This window comes from Schistocerca cancellata, chromosome 5 (assembly GCF_023864275.1).
Source record: "Schistocerca cancellata isolate TAMUIC-IGC-003103 chromosome 5, iqSchCanc2.1, whole genome shotgun sequence".
Lineage (NCBI taxonomy): Eukaryota > Metazoa > Arthropoda > Insecta > Orthoptera > Acrididae > Schistocerca > Schistocerca cancellata.
The window spans coordinates 818,750,772-818,765,907 of NC_064630.1; positions in this window are offsets into that span (position 1 = coordinate 818,750,772).

Below are 15,136 nucleotides of genomic sequence, written 5' to 3' on the forward strand. Positions count from 1 at the left end.
ACGTCAGGTTCTTATATTGTGATGCGCGTATCTCATTTCGGATGCACTATTCCTTCTTTATTGCATCCGTCGATCCCTCTAAATGACGAATTAACACAGAAATTTCGTCGTTATGAAATACTATAGGTTCTATGCCTTCTCTTTCTAAATCGGCGAACTTTTCTATGGCAACGACAGTATCTTATATTGAGAGGCGAGTATCACTTTTCGGATTCACTATTCCTTCTTTATTGCATCCGTCGATAACTCACAATGACGAATTAACACAGAAATTGCGTCCTATGAAATACCTTAGCTTCTATGCCTTCTCTTTCTAAATCGAGGAACGTTTCTATGGGAACGACAGGTACTTATTTTGGGAGGCGAGTATCTCTTTTCGGATGCACTATTCCGTCTTTATTGCATCCGTCGATCCCTCTAAATGGCGAATTAACACAGAAATTGCGTCGTTATGAAATACTATAGGTTCTATGCCTTCTCTTTCTAAATCGAGGATCGTTTCTATGGCAACGACAGGATCTCATATTGGGAGGCGAATATCTCTTTTCATATGCACTATTCCTTCTTTATTGCATCCGTCGATCCCTCACAATGATGAATTAACACAGAAATTGCGTCGCTATGAAATACCTTAGGTTCTGTGCCTTCTCTTTCTAAATCGAGGAACGTTTCTATGGCAACGACAGGTTCTTGTATTGAGAGGCGAGTATCTCTTTTCGGATGCACTATTCCTTCTTTATTGCATCCGTCGATCCCTCACAATGACGAATTAACACAGAAATTGCGTCGCTATGAAATAGTATAGGATCTGTGCCTTCTTTTTTCAAAATCGAGTAACGTTTCCATGGCAACGACTGGATATTATATTGGGAGGCGAGTATCTCTTTACGGATGCACTATTCTTTCTTTATTGCATCCGTCGATAACTCACAATGACGAATTAACTTAGAAATTAAGTCGCTATGAAATAACTTAGGTTATATGCCTTCTCTTTCTACACCGAGGAACGTTTCGGTAACAACGACAGGATCTTATGTTGGGAGGCGAGTATCATTTTTCGGATGCACTATTCCTTCTTTATTGCATCCGTCGATCCCCCACAATGAGGAATTAAAACAGAAATTGCGTCGCTATGAAATACTATAAGTTCTATGCCTTCTGTTTCTAAATTGAGGAACGTTTCTATGGCAACGACAGGTTCTTATATTGGGAGGCGAGTATCTCTTTTCGGATGCACTATTCCTTCTTTATTGCATCCGTCGATCCCTCTAAATGGCGAATTAGCACAGAAATTGCGTCGTTATGAAATAATATAGGCTCTATGTATTCTCTTTCTAAATCGAGGAACGTATCTATGGCAACGACAGGATCTTATATTGGGAGGCGTGTATCTCTTTTCGGTTGCACTATTCCTTCATTATTGCATCCGTCGTTCCCTCACAATGAGGAATTAACACAGAAATTGCGTCGATATGAAATAGTATAGTTTCTATGCCTTCTCTTTCTAAATCGAAGACGTTTCTATGGCAACGTCAGGATCTTATATTGGGAGGCGAGTATCTCTTTTCGGATGCACTATTCATTCTTTATTGCATCCGTCGATCCAAAACTATTACGAATTAACACAGAAATTGCGTCAATATGAAATACTATAGGTTCTATGACGTCTCTTTCTAAATCGAAGAACGTTTCTATGGCAACGACAGTTTCTTCAATTGGGCGGTGAGTATCTCTTTTCGGATGCACTATTCCTTCTTTATTGCATCCGTCGATCCCTCACAATGACGAATTAACACAGAAATTTCATCGCTATGAAATATTATAGTTTCTATGTCTTGTCTTTCTAAATCGAGGAACGTTTCTATGGAAACGTCATGTCCTTATATTGGGATGCGAGTATCTCTTTACGGATGCACTATTCCTTCTTTATTGCATCCGTTGATCCCTCTAAATGACGAATTAACACAGATATTGCGTCGTTATGAAATACTATTGGTGCTATGCCTTCCCTTTCTAAATCGAGGATCGTTTCTATGGCAACGACAGTATCTTATATTGAGAGGCGAGTATCTCTTTTCGGATGCACTATTCCTTCTTTATTGCATCCGTCGCTAACTCACAATGACGAATTAACACAGAAATTGCGTCCAATGAAATTCTTTAGCTTCTATGCCTTCTCTTTCTAAATCGATGAACGTTTCTATGGCAACGACAGGTACTTATAGTGGGAGGCGAGTATCTCTTTTCGGATGCACTATTCCGTCTTTATTTCATCCGTCGATCCCTCTAAATGGCGAATTAACACAGAAATTGTGTCAATATGAAATACTATAGATTCTATGCCTTCTCTTTCTAAATCGAGGAACGTTTCTATGGCAATGACAGGATCTTATACTGGGAGGCGGGTATCTTTTTTCGGATGTACTATTCCATCTTTATTGCATCTGTCGATCCCTCACATTGACGAATAAACGCAGAAATTGCGTCGCTAAGAAATAGTATAGGATCTGTGCCTTCTTTTATCTAAATCGAGGAACGTTTCCATGGCAACGACTGGATCTTATATTGGGAAGCGAGTATCTCTTTTCGGATGCACTATTCCTTCTTTATTGCATCCGTCGATAACTCACAATGACGAATTATCACAGAAATTGCGTCGCTATGAAATACCTTATGTTCTATGCCTTCGCATTCTAAATCGAGGAACGTTTCTGTGGCAACGGCAGGATCTTATATTGGCAGGCGAATATCTCTTTTCATATGCACTATTCCTTCTTTATTGCATCCGTCGATCCCTCACAATGACGAATTAACACAGAAATTGCGTCGCTATTAAATACTACTGGTTCTATGCCTTCTCTTTCTAAATCGAGGAACGTTTCTATGGCAACGACAGGATCTTATATTGGGAGGCGAGTATCTCTTTTCGGATGCACTGTTCCTTCTTTATTGCATCCGTCGATCCCCCACAATGACGAATTAACACAGAAATTGCGTCGCTATGAAATACTATACGTTCTATGCCTTCTCTTTCTAAATCGAGGAACGTTTCAATGGCAACGACAGGTACTTATATTGGGAGGCGAGTATCTCTTTTCGGATGCACTATTACTTCTTTATTGCATCCGTCGATAACTCACAATGACGAATTAAAACAGAAATTGCGTCGCTATGATATACCTTAGGTTCTATGCCTTCTCTTTCTAATTCGAGGAACGTTTCTATGGCAACGACAGGATCTTATATTGGGAGGCGAGTATCTCTTTCCGGATGCACTATTCCTTCTTTATTGCATCCGGCGATCCCTCACAATGAGGAATTAACACAGAAATTGCGTCGCTATGAAATACTATAGGTTCTATGCCTTCTCTTTCTAAATCTAGGAACGTTTCTATGGCAACGACAGGATCTTAAATTCGGAGGCGAGTATCTCATTTCCAATACACTATTCCTTCTTTATTACATCCGTCGATCCCTCACAATGACGAATTAAAACAGAAATTGCGTCGCTATGAAATACTACAGATTCTATACCTTCTCTTTCTACATCGAAGAACGTTTCTATGGCAACGACAGGATCTTCTATTGGGAGGCGAGTATCTCTTTTCGGATGCACTTTTCCTTCATTATTGCATCCGTCGATCCCTCACATTTACGGATCAACACAGTAATTGCGTCGCTATGAAATACTAAAGGTTCTATGCTTTCTCTTTCTAAATGGAGGAACGTTTCTATGGCATCGACAGGATCATATATTGGAAGGCGAGTATCTCTTTTCCGATGCGCTATTTATTTTTATTGCATCCGTCGATCCCTCACAATGACGAATTTACACAGAAATAGCATCTCTATGAAGTACTATAGGTTATATGCCTTCTCTTCCTAAATCGAGGAACGTTTCTATGGCAGCGACAGCATCTTATATTGGTAGGCGAGCATCTCTTTTCGGATGCACTATTCCTTCTTTATTGCATCTGTCGATCCCTCACAATGACGAATTAATATAGAAACTGCGTCGCTGTGAAATTCTTTAGGTTCTATGCCTTCTCTTTCTAAATCGAGGAACGTTTCTATGGCAACAACAGGATCTCATATTGGGAGGCGAATATCTCTTTTCATATGCACTATTCCTTCTTTATTGCATCCGTCGATCCCTCACAATGATGAATTAACACAGAAATTGCGTCGCTATGAAATACTATAGTTTCTATGCCTTCTCTTTCTAAATCGAGGAACGTTTCTATAGCAACGACAGGATCTTATATTGGGAGGCGAGTATCTATTTTCGGATGCTCTATTCCTTCTTTATTGCATCCGGCGATCCCTCACAATGACGAATTAACACACAAATTGCGTCGCTATGATATACTATAGGTTCTAGGCCTTCTCCTTCTAAATCGAGGAACGTTTCTAAGGCAACGACAGCATCTTTTATTTGGAGGCGAGTATCTCTTTTCGGGTGCACTATTCCTTCTTTATTGCATCCGTCGATAACTCACAATGAGGAATTAACACAGAAATTGCGTCGCTGTGATATACCTTTGGTTCTATGCCTGCTCTTTCTAAATCGAGGAACGTTTCTATTACAACGACAGGATCTTATGTTGGGAGGCGAGTATCTTTTTTCGGATGCACTATTCCTTCTTTATTGCATCCGTCGATCCCCCACAATGACGAATTAACACAGAAATTGCGTCGCTATGAAATACTATAGGTTCTATGACTTCTCTTTCTAAATCGAGGAACGTTCTATGGCAACGACAGGTTCTTATTTTGGGAGGCGAGTATCTCTTTTCGGATGCACTATTCCTTCTTTATTGCATCCGTCGATCCCTCTAAATGGCGAATTAACACTGAAATTGCGTCGTTATGAAATACTATATGTTCTATGCCTTCTCTTTCTAAATCGAGGAACGTATCTATGGCAACGACAGGATCTTATATTGGGAGGCGAGTGTCTCTTTTCGGATGCACTATTCCTTCTTTATTGCATCCGTCGATAACTCACAATGACGAATTATCACAGAAATTGCGTCGCTATGAAATACATTAGGTACTATGCCTTCGCTTTCTAAATCGATGAACGTTTCTATGGCAACGACAGGATCTTATATTGGCAGGCGAATATCTCTTTTCGGATGCACTATTCCTTCTTTATTGCATCCGTCGATCCCTCACAATGACGAATTAACACAGAAATTGCGTCGCTATGAAATACTATATGTTCTATGCCTTCTCTTTCTAAATCGAGGAACGTGTCTATGGCAACGACAGGATCTTATATTGGGAGGCGAGTATCTCTTTTCTGATGCGCTAATTATTTTGATTGCAACCTGTCGATCCCTCTCAATGACGAATTTACACAGAAATAGCATCGCTATGAAATACTATAGGTTCTATGCCTTCTCTTCCTAAATCGAGGAACGTTTCTATGGCAACGAAAGGATCTTATATGGGGAGGCGATTATATCTTTTCTGATGCACTATTACTTCTTTATTGCATCCGTCGATCCCTCACAAGGACGAATTAACACAGAAATTGCGTCACTATGGAATACTATAGGTTCTATGCCTTCTCTTTCTAAATCGAGGAACGTTTCTATGGCAACGACAGCATCTTATATTGGTAGGCGAGCATCTCTTTTCGGATGCACTATTCCTTCTTTATTGCATCTGTCGATCCCTCACAATGACGAATTAATATAGAAACTGCGTCGCTATGAAATATTTTAGGTTCTATGCCTTCTCTTTCTAAATCGAGGAACGTTTCTATGGCAACGACAGGATCTTCAATTGGGAGGCGAGTATCTCTTTTCGGATACACTATTCCTTCTTTATTGCATCCGTCGATAACTCACAATGACGAATTAACACAGAAATTGCGTCGCTATTAAATACCTTAGGTTCTATGCCTTCTCTTTCTAAATCGAGGATTGTTTCTATGGCAACGACAGGATTTTATATTGGAAGGCGTGTATCTCTTTTCGTATGCACATTATTGCATCCGTCGATCCCTCACAATGAGGAATTAACATACAAATTGCGTATCTATGAAATACTATAGTTTCTATGCCTTCTCTTTCTAAATCGAGGAACGTTTCTATGTCAATGTCAGGTTCTTATATGGGGAGGCGAGTATCTCTTTATGGATGCACTGTTCCTTCTTTATTGCATTTGTCGATCCCTCACAATGACGAATTAACACAGAAATTGCGTCGCTCTGAAATACTATAGGTTCTATGCCTTCTCTTTCTAAATCGAGGAACGTTTCTATGGCAACGACAGTTACTTATATTGGGAGGCGATTATCTCTTTTCGGATGCACAATTCCTTCTTTATTGCATCCGTCGATCCCTCACAATGACGAATTAACACAGAAATTGCGTCGCAATGAAATACTATAGGTTCTATGCTTTCTTTTTTCTAAATAGAGGAACGTTTTTAGGGCACCGACAGGATCTTATATTGTTAGGCGAGTATCTCTTTTCGGATGCACTATTCATTCATTATTGCATCCGTCGATCCCTCTATCTGACGAATTAACACAGAAATTGCGTCGCTATTAAATAGTATAGGATCTGTGCCTTCTTTTTCTAAATCGAGGAACGTTTCTATGGCAACGACTGGATCTTATATTGGGAGGCAAAGTATCTCTTTTCTGATGCACTAATCCTTCTTTATTGCATCCGTCGATCCCTCTCAATGACGAATTAACAAAGGAATTGCATCGCTATGAAATACTATAGTTTCAATGCCTTCTCTTTCTAAATCGAGGAACGTTTCTATGGCAACGTTAGGTTCTTATATTGGGAGGTGGATGAGCTATTCCTTCTTTATTGTGTCCGTGGATCCCTGGAAATGAAGAATTAACACAGAAATTGCGTCGCTATGAAATACCTTAGGTTCTATGCCTTCGCTTTCTAAATCGATGAACGTTTTTATGGCAACGACAGGATCTTATATTGGCAGGCGAATATCTCTTTTCGGATGCACTATTCCTTCTTTATTGCATCCGTCGATCGCTCACAATGACGAATTAACACAGAAATTGCATCGCTATGAAATACTATAGCTTCTATGTCTTCTCTTTCTAAATCGAGGAACGTTTCGATAACAACGACAGGATCTTATGTTGGGAGGCGAGTATCATTTTTCGGATCCACTATTCCTTCTTTATTGCATCCGTCGATCCCCCACAATGAGGAATTAACACAGAAATTGCGTCGCTATGAAATACTACAGGTTCTATGCCTTCTTTTTCTAAATTGAGGAACGTTTCCCTGGCAACGACAGGCTCTTATATTGGGAGGCGAGTATCTCTTTTCGGATGGACTATTCATTCTTTATTGCATCTGTCGATCCCTCACTATGACGAATTAACTCAGAAATTGCGTCGCTATGAAATACTATAGGTTCTATGCCTTCTCTTTCTAAATCGAGGAACGTTTCTATGGCAACGACAGGTTCTTATATTGGGAGGCGAATATCTCTTTTTGGATGCACTATTCCTTCTTTATGGCATCTGTCGATCCTTCACAATGACGAATTAACACAGAAATAGCGTTGCTATGAACTACCTTATGTTCTATGACGTCTCTTTCTAAATCGAAGAACGTTTCTATGGCAACGACAGGTTCTTCAATTGGGAGGCGAGTATCTCTTTTCGGATGCACTATTCCTTCTTTATTGCATCCGTCGATCCCTCACAATGACGAATTAACTCAGAAATTTCATCGCTATGAAATACTATAGTTTCTACGCCTTCTCGTTGTAAATCGAGGAACGTTTCTATGGCGACGTCAGGTTCTTATATTGGGATGCGTGTATCTCTTTTCGGATGCACTATTCCTTCTTTATTGCTTCCGTCGATCCCTCTAAATAACGAATTATCACAGAAATTGCGTCGTTATGAAATAATATAGGTGCTATGCCTTCCCTTTCTAAATCGAGGAACGTTTCTATGGCAACGACAGTATCTTATATTGAGAGGCGAGTATCTCTTTTCGGATGCACTATTCCTTCTTTATTGCATCCGTCGCTAACTCACAATGACGAATTAACACAGAAATTCCGTCCTATGAAATACCTTCGCTTCTATGCCTTCTCTTTCTAAATCGAGGATTGTTTCTATGGCAACGACAGGATTTTATATTGGGAGGCGTGTATCTCGTTTCGGATGCACTATTCCTTCATTATTGCATCCGTCGATCCCTCACAATGAGGAATTAACACACAAATTGCGTATCTATGAAATACTATAGTTTCTATGCCTTCTCTTTCTAAATCGAGGAACGTTTCTATGGCAATGTCAGGTTCTTATATGGAGAGCCGAGTATCTCTTTATGGATGCACTGTTCCTTCTTTATTGCATCTGTCGATCCCTCACAATGACGAATTAACACAGAAATTGCGTCGCTCTGAAATACTATAGGTTCTTTGCCTTGTCTTTCTAAATCGAGGAACGTTTCTATGGCAACGACAGTTACTTATATTGGGAGGCGATTATCTCTTTTCGGATGCACAATTCCTTCTTTATTGCATCCGTCGATCCCTCACAATGACGAATTAACACAGAAATTGCGTCGCTATGAAAAACTATAGGTTCTAAGCCATCTCTCTCTAAATCGAGGAACGTTTCTATGGCAACGACAGGCTCATATATTTGGAGGCGAGTATCTCTTTCCGGATGCACTATTCCTTCTTTATTGCATCCGTCGATCCCTCACAATGACGAATTAACACAGAAATTGCGTCACTATGAAATACTATAGGTTCTATGCCTTCTCTTTCTAAATCGAGGAACGTTTCCCTGGCAACGACAGGCTCTTATATTGGGAGGCGAGTATCTCTTTTCGGATGCACTATTCCTTCTTTATTGCATCCGTTGATCCCTCTAAATGGCGAATTAGCACAGAAATTGCGTCGTTATGAAATACTCTCGGTTCTATGCCTTCTCTTTCTAAATCGAGGAACGTATCTATGGCAACGACAGGATCTTATATTGGGAGGCGTGTATCTCTTTTCGGTTGCACTATTCCCTCATTATTGCATCCGTCGTTCCCTCACAATGAGAAATTAACACAGAAATTGCGTCGCTATGAAATACTATAGTTTCTATGCCTTCTCTTTCTAAATCGAAGACGTTTCTATGGCAACGTCAGGTTCTTACATTGGGAGGCGAGTATCTCTTTTCGGATGGACTATTCATTCTTTATTGCATCTGTCGATCCCTCACTATGACGAATTAACTCAGAAATTGCGTCGCTATGAAATACTATAGGTTCTATGCCTTCTCTTTCTAAATCGAGGAACGTTTCTATGGCAACGACTGGATCTTATATTGGGAGGCGAGTATCTCTTTTCTGATGCACTATTCCTTCTTTATTGCATCCGTGTATCCCTCTCAATGACGAATTAACAAAGGAATTGCATCGCTTTGAAATACTATAGTTTCAATGCCTTCTCTTTCTAAATCGAGGAACGTTTCAATGGCAACGTCAGGTTCTTATATTGGGAGGTGGATGCGCTATTCCTTCTTTATTGTATCCGTGGATCCCTGGAAATGACGAATTAACACAGAAATTGCGTCGCTATGAAATACCTTAGGTTCTATGCCTTCGCTTTCTAAATCGATGAACGTTTTTATGGCAACGACATGATCTTATATTGGCAGGCGAATATTGTTGTGGCGTACCAAGACAGCCACACCACTCGGAGGTAGCCGAAAGGCACGCTAACTAATGCAGACGGGCGTGAAGTCTGAAACAGGATAACTATTGAATGGTAGCAAGAAAAGTACGTAGTTGCTTTATACTTAACTTTTATTCTCTGATGAATACAGCGTTCTTCTTGAGACATTTATACTATAACTCTCAAAGTAGGTAAGGCTAATGGCGCCTTGCTAGGTCGTAGTCATGTGCTTAGCTGAAGGCTATTCTAACTGTCTCTCGGCAAATGAGAGGAAGGCCTCGTACGTCTAGTCGCTAGCAATGTCGTCCGTACAACTGGGGCGAGTGCTAGTCCGTCTTTCTAGACCTGCCATGTGGTGGCGCTAGGTCTGCAAGTACTGATGGCGGCGGCACGCGGGTCCGACATGTACTAATGGACCGCGGCCGATATAAGCTACCACCTAGCAAGTGTGGTGTCTGGCGGTGACACCACAAATATCTCTTTTCGGATGCACTATTCCTTCATTATTGCATCCGTCGATCGCTCACAATGACGAATTAACACAGAAATTGCATCGCTATGAAATACTATAGCTTCTATGTCTTCTCTTTCTAAATCGAGGAACGTTTCAATGGCAACGTCAGGTTCTTATATTGGGAGGCGAGTATGTCTTTTCGGATGCACTATTCCTTCTTTATTGCATCCGTCGATGACTCACAATGACGAATTAACTTAGAAATTAAGTCGCTATGAAATAACTTCGGTTCTATGCCTTCTCTTTCTAAATCGAGGAACGTTTCAATGGCAACGTCAGGTTCTTATATTGGGAGGCGAGTATCTCTTTTCGGATGCACTATTCCTTCTTTATTGCATCCGTCGATCCCCTACAATGAGGAATTAACACAGAAATTGCGTCGCTATGAAATACTACAGGTTCTATGCCTTCTTTTTCTAAATTGAGGAACGTTTCTATGGCAACGACAGGTTCTTATATTGGGAGGCGAGTATCTCTTTTCGGATGCACTATTCCTTCTTTATTGCATCCGTCGATCCCTCTAAATGGCGAATTAGCACAGAAATTGCGTCGTTATGAAATACTATAGGTTCTATGCCTTCTCTTTCTAAATCGAGGAACGTATCTATGGCAACGACAGGATCTTATATTGGGAGGCGCGTATCTCTTTTCGGTTGCACTATTCCTTCATTATTGCATCCGTCGTTCCCTCACAATGAGAAATTAACACAGAAATTGCGTCGCTATGAAATACTATAGTTTCTATGCCTTCTCTTTCTAAATCGAAGACGTTTCTATGGCAACGTCAGGTTCTTATATTGGGAGGCGAGTATCTCTTTTCGGATGCACTATTCATTCTTTATTGCATCCGTCGATCCCTCACTATGACGAATTAACTCAGAAATTACGTCGCTATGAAATACTATAGGTTCTATGCCTTCTCTTTCTAAATCTAGGAACGTTTCTATGGCAACGACAGGTTCTTATATTGGGAGGCGAGTATCTCTTTTTGGATGCACTATTCCTTCTTTATGGCATCTGTCGATCCTTCACAATGAAGAATTAACACAGAAATAGCGTCGCTATGAAATACCTTATGTTCTATGACGTCTCTTTCTAAATCGAAGAACGTTTCTATGGCAACGACAGGTTCTTCAATTGGGAGGCGAGTATCTCTTTTCGGATGCACTATTCCTTCTTTATTGCATCCGTCGATCCCTCACAATGACGAATTAACTCAGAAATTTCATCGCTATGAAATACTATAGTTTCTACGCCTTCTCGTTGTAAGTCGAGGAACGTTTCTATGGCAACGTCAGGTTCTTATATTGGGATGCGAGTATCTCTTTTCGGATGCACTATTCCTTCTTTATTGCATCCGTCGATCCCTCTAAATGACGAATTATCACAGAAATTGCGTCGTTATGAAATAATATAGGTGATGCCTTCCCTTTCTAAATCGAGGAACGTTTCTATGGCAACGACAGTATCTTATATTGAGAGGCGAGTATCTCTTCTCGGATGCACTATTCTTTCTTTATTGCATCCATAGATAACTCACAATGACGAATTAACACAGAAATTGCGTCCTATGAAATACCTTAGGTTCTAAGCCTTCTCTTTCTAAATCGAGGAACGTTTCTATGGCAACGACAGGATCTATTATTGGGAGGCTAGAATCTCTTTTCGGATGGACATTTTCTTCTTCATCGCAAACGTCGATCTTACACAATGACGAATTAACACAGTAATTGCGTCGCTATGAAATACTATAGGTTCTATGCCTTCTCTTTCTAAATCGAGGAACGTTTCTATGGCAATGACAGGATCTTATATTGGGAGGCGGGTATCTCTTTTCGGATGTACTATTCCATCTTTATTGCATCTGTCGATCCCTCACAATGACGAATTAACACAGAAATTGCGTCGCTATGATATACTATATGTTCTATGCCTTCTTCTTCTAAATCGAGGAACGTTTCTAAGGCAACGACAGCATCTTTTATTTGGTGGCGAGTATCTCTTTTCGGATGCACAATTCCTTCTTTATTGCATCCGTCGATAACTCACAATGACGAATTAACACAGAAATTGCGTCGCTATGATATACCTTAGGTTCTATGTCTTCTCTTTCTAAATCGAGGAACGTTTCTATGACAACGACAGGATCTTATGTTGGGAGGCGAGTACCTTTTTTCGGATGCACTATTCGTTCTTTATTGCATCCGTCGATCCCCCAGAATGACGAATTAACACAGAAATTGCGTCGCTATGATATACTATAGGTTCTATGCCTTCTCTTTCTAAATCGAGGAACGTTTCTATGGCAACGACAGGTTCATATATTGGGAGGCGAGTATCTCCTTTCGGATGCACTATTCCTTCTTTATTGCATCCGTCGATCCCTCTAAATGGCGAATTTACACAGAAATTGCGTCGTTATGAAATACTATAGGTTCTATGCCTTCACTTTTTAAATCGAGGAACGTATCTATTTCAACGACAGGATCTTATATTGGGAGGCGAGTATCTCTTTTCGGATGCACTATTCCTTTTTTATTGCATCCGTCGATAACTCACAATGACGAATTATCACAGAAATTGCGTCGCTATGAAATACCTTATGTTCTATGCCATCGCTTTCTAAATCGAGGAACGTTTCTGTGGCAACGACAGGATCTTATATTGGCAGGCGAATATCTCTTTTCGGATGCACTATTCCTTCTTTATTGCATCCGTCGATCCCTCACAATGACGAATTAACACAGATATTGCGTCGCTATTATATACTACAGGTTCGATGCCGTCTCTTTCTAAATCGAGGAACGTTTCTATGGCAACGAAACGATCTTATATTGGGAGGCGAGTATCTCTTTTCGGATGCACTGTTCCTCCTTTATTGCATCCGTCGATCCCTCACAATGACGAATTAACACAGAAATTGCGTCGCTCTGAAATACTTTAGGTTCTATGCCTTCTCTTTCTAAATCGAGGAACGTTTCAATGGCAACGACAGGTACTTATATTGGGAGGCGAGTATCTCTTTTCGGATGCACTATTCCTTCTTTATTGCATCCGTCGATAAGTCACAATGACGAATTAAAACAGAAATTGCGTCGCTATGATATACCTTAGGTTCTATGCCTACTCTTTCTAAATCAAGGTACGTTTGTAAGGCAACGACAGCATCTTTTATTTGTAGACGAGCATCTGTTTTCGGATGCACTATTCTTTCTTTATTGCATCCTTCGATAACTCACAATGACGAATTAACACAGAAATTGCGTCGCTCTGAAATACTATAGGTTCTATGCCGTCTCTTTCTAAATCGAGGAACACTTCCATGGCAACGACAGGTAGTTATATTGGGAGGCGAGTATCTCTTTTGGGATGCACTATTCATTCTTTATTGCATCCGTCGATCCCACACTATGACGAATTAACACAGAAATTGCGTCGCTATGAAATACTATAGCTTCTATGCCTTCTCTTTCTAAATCGAGGCACGTTTCTATGGCAACGACAGGTTCTTATATTGGGAGGCGAGTATCTCTTTTTGGATGCACTATTCCTTCTTTATGGCATCTGCCGATCCTTCACAATGACGAATTAACACAGAAATTTCATCGCTATGAAATACTATTGTTTCTATGCCTTCTCTTTGTAAATCGAGGAACGTTTCTATGGCAACGTCAGGTTCTTATATTGGGATGCGAGTATCTCTTTTCGGATGCACTATTCCTTCTTTAATACATCCGTCGATCCCTCTAAATGATGAATTAACACAGAAACTGCGTCGTTATGAAATACAATAGGTGCTATGCCTTCCCTTTCTAAATCGAGGAACGTTTCTATGGCAACGACAGTATCTTATATTGAGAGGCGAGTATCTCTTTTCGGATGCACTATTCCTTCTTTTTTGCATCCGTCGATAACTCACAATGACGAATTAAACAGAAATTGCGTCGCTATGATGTACCTTAGGTTCTATGCCTTCTCTTTCTAAATCGAGGAACGTTTCTATGGCGACGACAGGATCTTATATTGGGAGGCGAGTATCTCTTTTCGGATGCACTATTCCTTCTTTATTGCATCCGTCGATCCCTCACAATGACGAATTAACACAGAAATTGCGTCGCTATGAAATACAATTAGTTTTACGCCTTCTCTTTCTAAATCGAGGAACGTTTCTATGGCAACGACAGGATCTTATATTGGGAGGCGAGTATCTCTTTTCGGATGCACTGTTCCTTCTTTATTGCATCCGTCGATCCCTCACAATGACGAATTAACACAGAAATTGCGTCACTATGAAATACTAAGGGTCCTATGCCTTCTCTTTCTAAATCAAGGTACGTTTCTAAGGCAACGAAAGCATCTTTTATTTGTAGGCGAGCATCTCTTTTCGGATGCACTATTCTTTCTTTATTGCATCCATCGATAACTCACAATGACGAATTAACACAGAAATTGCGTCGCTCTGAAATACTATAGGTTCTATGCCTTCTCTTTCTAATTCGAGGAACACTTCCATGGCAACGACAGGTAGTTATATTGGGGGGCGAGTATCTCTTTTCGGATGCACTATTCATTCTTTATTGCATCTGTCGATCCTTCACAATGACGAATTAACACAGATATAGCGTCGCTATAAAATACCTTATGTTCTATGACGTCTCTTTCTAAATCGAAGAACGTTTCTATGGCAACGACAGGTTCTTCAATTGGGAGGCGAGTATCTCTTTTCGGATGCACTATTCCTTCTTTATTGCATCCGTCGATCCCTCACAATGACGAATTAACACAGAAATTTCATCGCTATGAAATACTATTGTTTCTATGCCTTCTCTTTTTAAATCGAGGAACGTTTCTATAGCAACGTCAGGTTCTTACATTGGGATGCGAGTATCTCTTTTCGGATGCACTATTCCTTCATTAATACATCCGTCGATC